General features: G+C 43.8%; 1 protein-coding gene across 1 annotated transcript in view; it reads left to right on the top strand.

Moving 5' to 3' along the window:
• Pla2g4e (phospholipase A2 group IVE) overlaps positions 1-8,398 on the top strand; it is a 79,743-nt gene that overhangs the window by 989 nt on the left and 70,356 nt on the right. The window lies entirely within an intron of this gene.

Raw genomic sequence — 8,398 nt, 5'->3', positions numbered from 1 at the left:
TTCCAGGCCAGCTGGGGCTACAGGGAGACCCTGTCTCAAAAATATCAAAAATAAATAAATAAAATAAAAAATTTTAATTATTTATATGTTTATGTGTGTGTCTGAGATGCCCACAGAGGCCAGAAGAGGGTGCTGGATTCCCTGGAGCTTTGAGTTAACAGATGGTTGTGAGCTGCCCAATATGAGTGTGGCAAATTGAATTCAGGTTCTCTGGAAGAACAGCAAGTGCTCTTATCACTGAGCCATCTCTCCAGCCCTGTTAGGGAACTTTTCCAACGTCACAAAGATTCTGATGGGCAGTTATCTCTGTCCATGTGATACTGAGAAGAGCAAGGTCATGCTTGTGAAGGGCGTAGCAGACTACCTGGTACATACCAGGTGCTCAAAACCCTGGCCCTCACAGTGGCACAGCAGCATCATGCATGTGCCCACACTCAGAGTGAAGGAATGTACTGAGCTTGAATAAGTCCCATCTGATAAATTTAGTAGCCTACAAAAATCAAAGGGCATTTTTAGGTGAGTATCAGTGAGTCCAGTAAGGCAATAAAACTACTCTCTCTGTCTCCCCCTGTGAACTGCCGGTGATTTGGGAAGGAGTGATGCTTCACTCCTCTGGCTGAGCTGTACAGGAGAATCTTGCCTAGGCCTCCCTCACAAGGAGCATGGACCATGGCCCTGTTTTCTTCTAGGGACTTCACTGGTCTCTCCTCCCCTCTGTCCGGCCCCTGGTTTGTTGGTGCATCTTGAGTCTCAACCACAGGGCCATCCTGCCTGGTCCCAGAAGGTCTCACTTCATACACACACCCCAGCATCCACTACACCCAGCAACTAAGCCACACAAGGTAACTGAGGGCAGCTGGGAGATGACCTGGCCCTCATGAGAACATGGCTCCACATCTTAACTAGGGTGACCAGGGCTTCTTCTGGTGACCTGTCTCAGAGTCAAAGATGATGATCATTCAAGAGCACACAAGATTTTATTCAACTTCTCCGTCCCACACTATTCTCCCCTCTTTCTCTCTCCAAAAAATTCCTACCATTCCCTAGATGCCAGTGAGGTCTTTCTCTCCTTCCTCTTCTCATGTTACCTTCTTCTCAGAAGTCAGGCCTCTTGATATGCTGAAAGGGGGGGTAGGAATTGGGACAACCTTTTTCCCTTTGCCTTATTGAAGAAGCCATTGGCTTGTTCTTGCCTGCCCAGCATCCTAAGCCTGCTGACTCATCCTTGAGCTGAAAAGTTATAGTGGCAATTAAAGCACAGTAGTGGGTATTTGTGAAAGCGTTGGTCGCATTAGACTGGCACAGCTGCGCTGAAAGCTTGGGAATCAGATGGAACTTCATCCCTTGCTCTGTCACTTGTCATTCTGTTAACTTCAGACAAGTTCCTAGACCTCTCCAGCCTGTAGTTTCCTTATCTATAGGGAAACAGCAGGTGAGGAGTTGACGAGCTATTTAGCATAGTCCCTGGAGCACTCAGGTAGAACAGCTGTTATTGTTTCTTCCCTTCTGCCCCTGTCATCTTCATACCTATTGGGATGAAGGGATGAGATAGTGTCTATGGCCCCCTACCTTTCACCCACCTGCTTCAGAGTAGAGAGGCCACACACCTGGAACACAGACATCCACAGAAAGACATTGAATTTCCTATATTTTATTTTATTATTCAATTTTACCAATCTCATTTAATGTATACTACTAAAGAAATAAAATAGATCACATCTAACTTTTAATTAAATTAATCTTTAATTTTAATAACTTCTTTAAAAAAAATTTGGGGAGTAAGAATGTAGCTCAGTAGTACAGCACTTACCTAGCATTCACAAGGCCCTGGGTTCAATCTCTAGTAACTAACACACACACACACACACACACACACACACACACACACACACACACAAAACCATCCACCTGGGGCTAGAGAGATGACTCAGCAGTTAAGAGCACTTGTTGCTCTTCCAGAAGACCGGGGTTCAATTCCCAGCACCCACATGGAGGCTAACAACTATCTGTCACTCCTGTTCCAGGGGAATTTGACGCCCTCTTCTGACCTCTTCGGGCATTGCATGACACAGGTACACTTATATACATGCAAGCAATACACTCAAACACATAAAACAAAAATAATAAATAAAATATTCTTTAAAATCAACCTTATACAAACCATCAAAATATATTTAATTTTGTTGACAGGTAGTAGTTGTATATATTTATGGGACATAGTGTAACTTCTAAATAGATGTATCTATTCCTCAAATAGTTATCATTTCTTTATATTAGGAAGATGTAAAATCCTGTACTAGTTATTTGGAACTATTCTCTTGATTGCCATCAATCATAGCTATCCTTTGGTACTGTATGACAGCAAGAGGTATTTTAGTCCTCCTATCCAGCTGTTCCTCTTTGTCTGTTAGCCATCCTTCTTCCATTTTCCCTTCTTATGCCCTTCCCAGGCTCTGCTAACTACTATTCTATTCTCTAATAATTTCATTTTATCTATTTACAAGTAATTTCTAGAATGTTTGGAAACCATAAAAGGGAAAATCCCCTATAAACTACTCAACCTTAGTACAATAGCTATTTCCTTTCGATCTTTTTCTCCTTAGATAATGTTTATACAGTTATGCTTACAATATTTAGACATATCTATGCCCAGGGTATTTTTAGCATAAAATTAAAGTATATTTTCTAGGCTTCAACCTAAAGTTCATAATTATATTTGTGTGTGTGTGTGTGTGTGTGTGTGTGTGTGTGTGTGTGTTTTAATGGGAATCAATCTTAGGGTGTTATGACTGGTGGGCAAGTTCTCTGCCACCAAGCTACATGCCTGGAGCTTCATAATTCTTGTTCTAATAGCTGGATAATGTTCCACTGTGTGCGTGAGGGTGCCATAATTTATTAGGATTTATAGTGAATTGTAAATTTCCATGGCATTTCTCAGAGACTTACCAGTTGGTCATCAGTTAAAACTCTTGTGAAATGTGTGAAGATTAAATGGCCACAGCCAACTCTGAAGGGGTGTGTGTGTGTGTGTGTGTGTGTGTGCGCGCACACTGGTGTCTGGTAGCATATGTGCCTGGGAAGATGTGTGTACTTACAGTGTCACTGAAGTTCTTGATTATAATTACATGGCAGCTTTTGAAGGAACTGCCCGCCCATCTTCAAATGACTTCTTGTTATTCTCCACTTTGGTCCTTGGAGGGCTCCATCCAGGACCACTCCTGTGGACTAGTCCTGAGTCTTTATGAACAGCAGCTTGTTGCCAGTAAATACCAGCTCATCAGGCCTCACTGCTCAGGATTAACATTCCCTGCCCTGTATTGTTGGGCAACTTTTCCTAAGCTTGCAACATTCTCTTGAGAAGATCAGGAAGTACATTTGAAGCATTTTTTTCATTCATTGAACAAATATTTGTTGAGTTTCCACTATGCGTCTAGTATCGGTCTAGGAGTGGGAGCTAGCACTGAGCGGGTCACACGGAGAGCCAGTTCTCACGAAACCTACAGGAGAGCCTGAGAATAAATATTGTACTATTTTTGATATCAAAAACAAAACATATGACAGTGTTTGATTAGCAGCAGTGAGGGAATATCAGACAGATTGTTAACATTTGGACTAAAATCTTAAGAATGAGAAGATTGATGGAAAAGTGTTCCAGAATGAACAAATACTAACTATAAGGCCCTTGAGGTAGGCATAAGGTTGGTTCTAGAAAGTGAAAACCAGGGTACCTGGTGGACTGAAAGCCAGGGAAGAGAGCAAGAAGTCAGTGGTCAAAAATGAGGTCAGGGCCTGTGCTGTTCTGGCACTGCAAGACACAGTGTTGACTTGGTCTGAAACACAATGGAAGCTACTGGAAGGTTTCAATCCATTGATCAACTTCTCTGTGTGTTTTATACAGATCACTTTGGAGGTCACAGAGGTTGTCACCTGGTGACAGAGGAGGACCAGGGAGACAAAAGGTTGAGACACAGCTTTAGTTATGGCCCAAGAGAAAAGATGGTGGTCTGACTAGAGGTAGTAAAAAGGACAGATTCTAGCCTGGCATTGTGGAATACGCCTTTAATCCCAGCACTCAGGAGGCAGAGACAGATGGATCTCTGTGTATTCAAGGCCAGCCTGGTCTACATAGTGAGTTCCAGGTCAGCTGGGGCTACAGAGAGACCCTGTCTCAAAAGGACCAATTCTGGACTTTTGTAGAGGTAGAATTTACAAGACTTGGGGATAAGTTGATTGTGAAATGAGAAATCACAGGTGTGCTTAGGTTTTAGCTTTAGTAACTAGAAGGTTCCCCTAACTCAGCTGGGGATACTAGGGTAGAAATGGATTGGGGTGAAAGGGGCCAGAGGTTTCTGTCTTAAACATTTTAGTTTTGTTTACTTTTGCAGTGCAGAGAATTGAGCCCCAGGCATTGCACATGCTAAGCCAGTGTCCAACCACTGATCTACTTCTGCAGTCTTGGACATTTAAATTTGAAATATCGTCAAGTGGAAATGTCAGGTGGGCAGTTGACAATACAAGTCTGGAATTCAGAAGACACTTTGGGGAGATTATCTGTGTGAATACACAAAACAGAATACAGCTGACTTTCTTTCTGAGACAGGATCTCATGCCTTCCAGACTGGCCTTGGACTTGCTATGTAGCTAAGGATAGCCCTGAATTCCTCCCAAGTGCTGGGATTACAGGTATGTGCCACCATACCCAGTTTATATAGTATTGGAGGTCAGACCCCTGCTTCCGGGATGCTAGGCAAGTTACATCCCTAGCCCCCAAATACAGGTGGCTTTCAAAGTTATGTAGTAGGATGAGATCTTCAATGGACAGTCAGAGACAGAAGGAGCAGAATTCTCTACTTTCCTTATCTCCACCATGAGATGCCCAGTTGAGGAAAAACCATCAAAAGAGACTGAGGGCTGGGTGTGGTGGTACACATCTATAATCTCAGCATTTAGGAGGTGGAAGCCTAAAGATTGGAAGTTGGAGGTCAGCCCCAGTTATAGCAAGACCCTGCCTCAAAACAAAGCAAATAACACAAACAGATCGAAAATAAATAGCCAACAAGACTGGAAGGAACCAATGAGGAAGTGTCTTGGAAGTCAAGAGACCTTTTCTCGAAGCATCCTATCCCACACTATTGTCTTCCTGAGTGCTGAGGAGGTGGTCCGGAAATACCTTCAGGAAGCTCAAGCTCTGTGGTTACTTACTCATGCCATCCCCATTCCCTGGCACAGACCTGGTACTTGATGGTAGACACTTGGTTAGCTGGCTGCTGGCCCAAGAATCTCACAGCTTCCCACTATCTCCAACATCAAGGTTGATACCTGGCTTCAGAGGCCTCACCCCAGCTCCCACCCTGCAGGGTTTACACCCCATGGCCCACAGCTCACGCCCTTCCCTTCCAGCAGAGCTTGCCCTACTCTGGGCCACCTACGCACAGTGAGGCAAACTCATCCCCACCTCTTCTTCCGGGTTCCACTGTCTGTCCTGGAGTACGCTTCTGTCCTCCACACCGTGCCCCCATGTCAAGATCCAGCTATGGCTTAGGCACTCAATCAGTCTCCATCAATACCAATACCTAATAAAGTTTCCTTCAGGACCATTCCTCTGTGTTATACTGGGTCACTGATGCCCAAATGGGTGCCTTCTGTCTCGCCTTTCTGTCTAGTCCATCACTATAGATTCTTTCTAGACAGCTTGAATCCCGTCACTTCTCACAATCACTCACCCTGGCCAGAGCCACCAATTTTGTTTGTTCGTTCTTTTGTTTTGTTTTTTTGAGGCAGGGTCTCCCTGTAGCCCCAGCTGGCCTGGAACTCACTATGTAGAACAGATTGGCCTCAACCTCACAGAGATCTTCCTGCCTCTGCCCTCTGAGTGCTGGGATGAAAGGTGTGTGTCACTATGCCCGGCTTCAGAGCCACCATTTTTGTCCCCTTCCTGAGTCTCTACAATGCCTCTTCCCACTCCCAATCTTGCCAAGCCTAAACAACCCACCAGGCAGAGTAATCTTATGTAAAATGCAAAATTTCTTATGATAAAATGCAAATTTATCACTATGGCTTTCAAGGCCTGTGTGACCCACTTTCTGGATACTTCTTGTCTCCTTACTCACTATGCCTCAGACATAGGTATCCAGTTCCTAAACATGCCAGTCTCACCCACCTCTCAGTCCATGTACTGTACCTTTTGCCTGGGAGGCTCTTCTCTCCCCACTTGAAGTTAAGGTCTAATCTTCTTTTAGCTGTATCATAAAGGCTACCCACTCTGGGAGGTCAGCCCCAATTCCTCCCCCAGTCAGCATCAGGCCGTCCCTGTTACGATCTTTCATGGTACCCTGTTTTCCTGCTTAATATTTACACAGCTGCTGCTGCTAATTGTTTGTGTTTACTCACTCGCTGTCTAGCAAATCTACATCACTAGAAGATGCATAAGAGCAGAATCATATTAATACTGACACTCAACCTATCGCCTATTTCCAAACACTGAGGAGGCGTTCAAAGATCTTTGTCATCAATGAGCAAAGTTTTCTCTCACTTCTGTAAAGCCATGCTAACCTTTAGGTTTTTTGCTTTCCAAGTTCTCTTACAATTAGTTCTTCTATTTATTTGTCCTCCAGAAAAAATAAGAAAGGCATCAATGGTTATAATCTATTAAGGTTTGTTATATGCCAGACTCTACATAGCAGTCATGTAACCAAATGTGAGCATGTGTGTGTGTGTGTGTGTGTGCAAGAGAGAGTATGTACTTGAGTATAGACATGTGAATGTCTACCCTTCCAATGATCCTATGAAATGGATACTATTTACCCTACTTTTCCAATGGAAAAAAATGAATCAGAGTGAGAGAATAATTGCCTAATGTCAACCAGCTAGTAAGTGTCAGAGACAAGATCTCTGGCTCCAAGTCTCCTCTCCTTTATGTTTATTGGTGAGGTTTTATCTCTCCAAAGCGTCTGTACATTTTGGTGTTTTTGCTCTTGCAGCAGAGTTTTGGTCGGATGAGTCTCTGGTTTGCGATTTTTGGCCTCTTCCACCTCCACACTGCAGGTGTTCCCTAAATATCATCTGTGCTATTGTGAGGGTGTGTCTGCCAACAGGTGACTGAGAGCCATGCAGGACAAGAGTTTCCATGTTTCTGCCAAAGTTGTCCAAGAATGAGTTGCAGAACTGACTCTGAGAAAGATAGTACCTCCAGATCCTGATTACAGGGGCCCAATGGCCAGCCTTCTCCAAAGATCTCCCTCCCCCAGCCAGGCTGGCCCTGCCCTGCCCTGTCCTTGCTGACTGGTGAAATTGCCAGTTACAGTTACCACATGAAGCAGCCAAGGTCAGCCTTGATTCTAGAAGGCCTCTCCCACAGCTGAAAGGATTACAGTTGCCCCCTGGATTCAGGGCATTGCAGGAGACAGAGTAACAGAATCTCAAAGCTGAAATAGATTGTCTGAATAAAAGGCCAACCTCCTTGCCCAGCACAAGAATCTTCTTGGGATCTTCTAGGCAGGTTCCCCTTACAGGATTCTAGCAATCAAAACTTCTTGTTTCCCAAGTGAGCATTTCATGCTTATACTGAAGAGGATCTACCTACCTAGCAAGGCTCTTGTCAACCACTAGAAAACATCAAACATCTTTCCTCTGGCCTCACAACCCTTTCTTACCTGGTGTTACCTTCCACATTAGGCAGTTTCAAGACCTGCTTCAGCCAGAGTTTCAAGGAGCTGAAGCTCTGCCCCTTGCCTTGACCACTAGATGGATATTTTATTTATTTATATATTTATTGGTTTGTCTGTTTTTATCTTGTTTTGTTTCCAGTACTGGGGATTGAACCTAAGGCCTCATGCATACTAGGCATACTCTCTACCCCTGAGCTATTTCCCCAAACCTCTTTTCATTTTTATGCTGAAACAGAGTTTGGCTAAGTTGTCTGGGCTGGTCTTAAATTAGCTCTGTAGTCCAGACAGGTCTTGAAGTTTTGATCTTCCTGCCTCAGCCTCTTGAGTAGTTGGGATTACAGGCCTGTACATTAGACACAGCAAAGGGTAGATGTTTTAGTAAGGTAAGGAGAATCTAGATGATAGAGAGTGGGCCAGTTGCTTAGGAGGAAAAGAGGGCCTATTGGCCTTTGAGGAAGAATTCCTTCCCTGGGTGGATGGCCTGGCCACATCCCTGCTCCCCTCAGAGGATGAGACAATATGCCATGTACTTCCTACAGAGTTGACATATATAAATATGTGGCCTGGAATATGGTGGGTGTGGGGAATAAAAAGTAAGAAGAAAAAGTCCCAGTTTCTAAATACATCATTTTTTGTATTTATTTAACATATAATTTTGATTTAAACTTTTTTGGGTTTGCGCCCATTGATAGCATTAATATGTTTTCAATGTGGACATTATGGAATTTTTA

This window comes from Nannospalax galili, unplaced genomic scaffold (genome assembly GCF_000622305.1).
Source record: "Nannospalax galili isolate Female #2095 unplaced genomic scaffold, S.galili_v1.0 scaffold342, whole genome shotgun sequence".
NCBI classification, from domain to species: Eukaryota; Metazoa; Chordata; class Mammalia; order Rodentia; family Spalacidae; genus Nannospalax; species Nannospalax galili.
The sequence above is the reverse complement of the archived record's forward strand: the minus strand, read 5'-3'. Positions and strand labels throughout refer to the sequence as shown.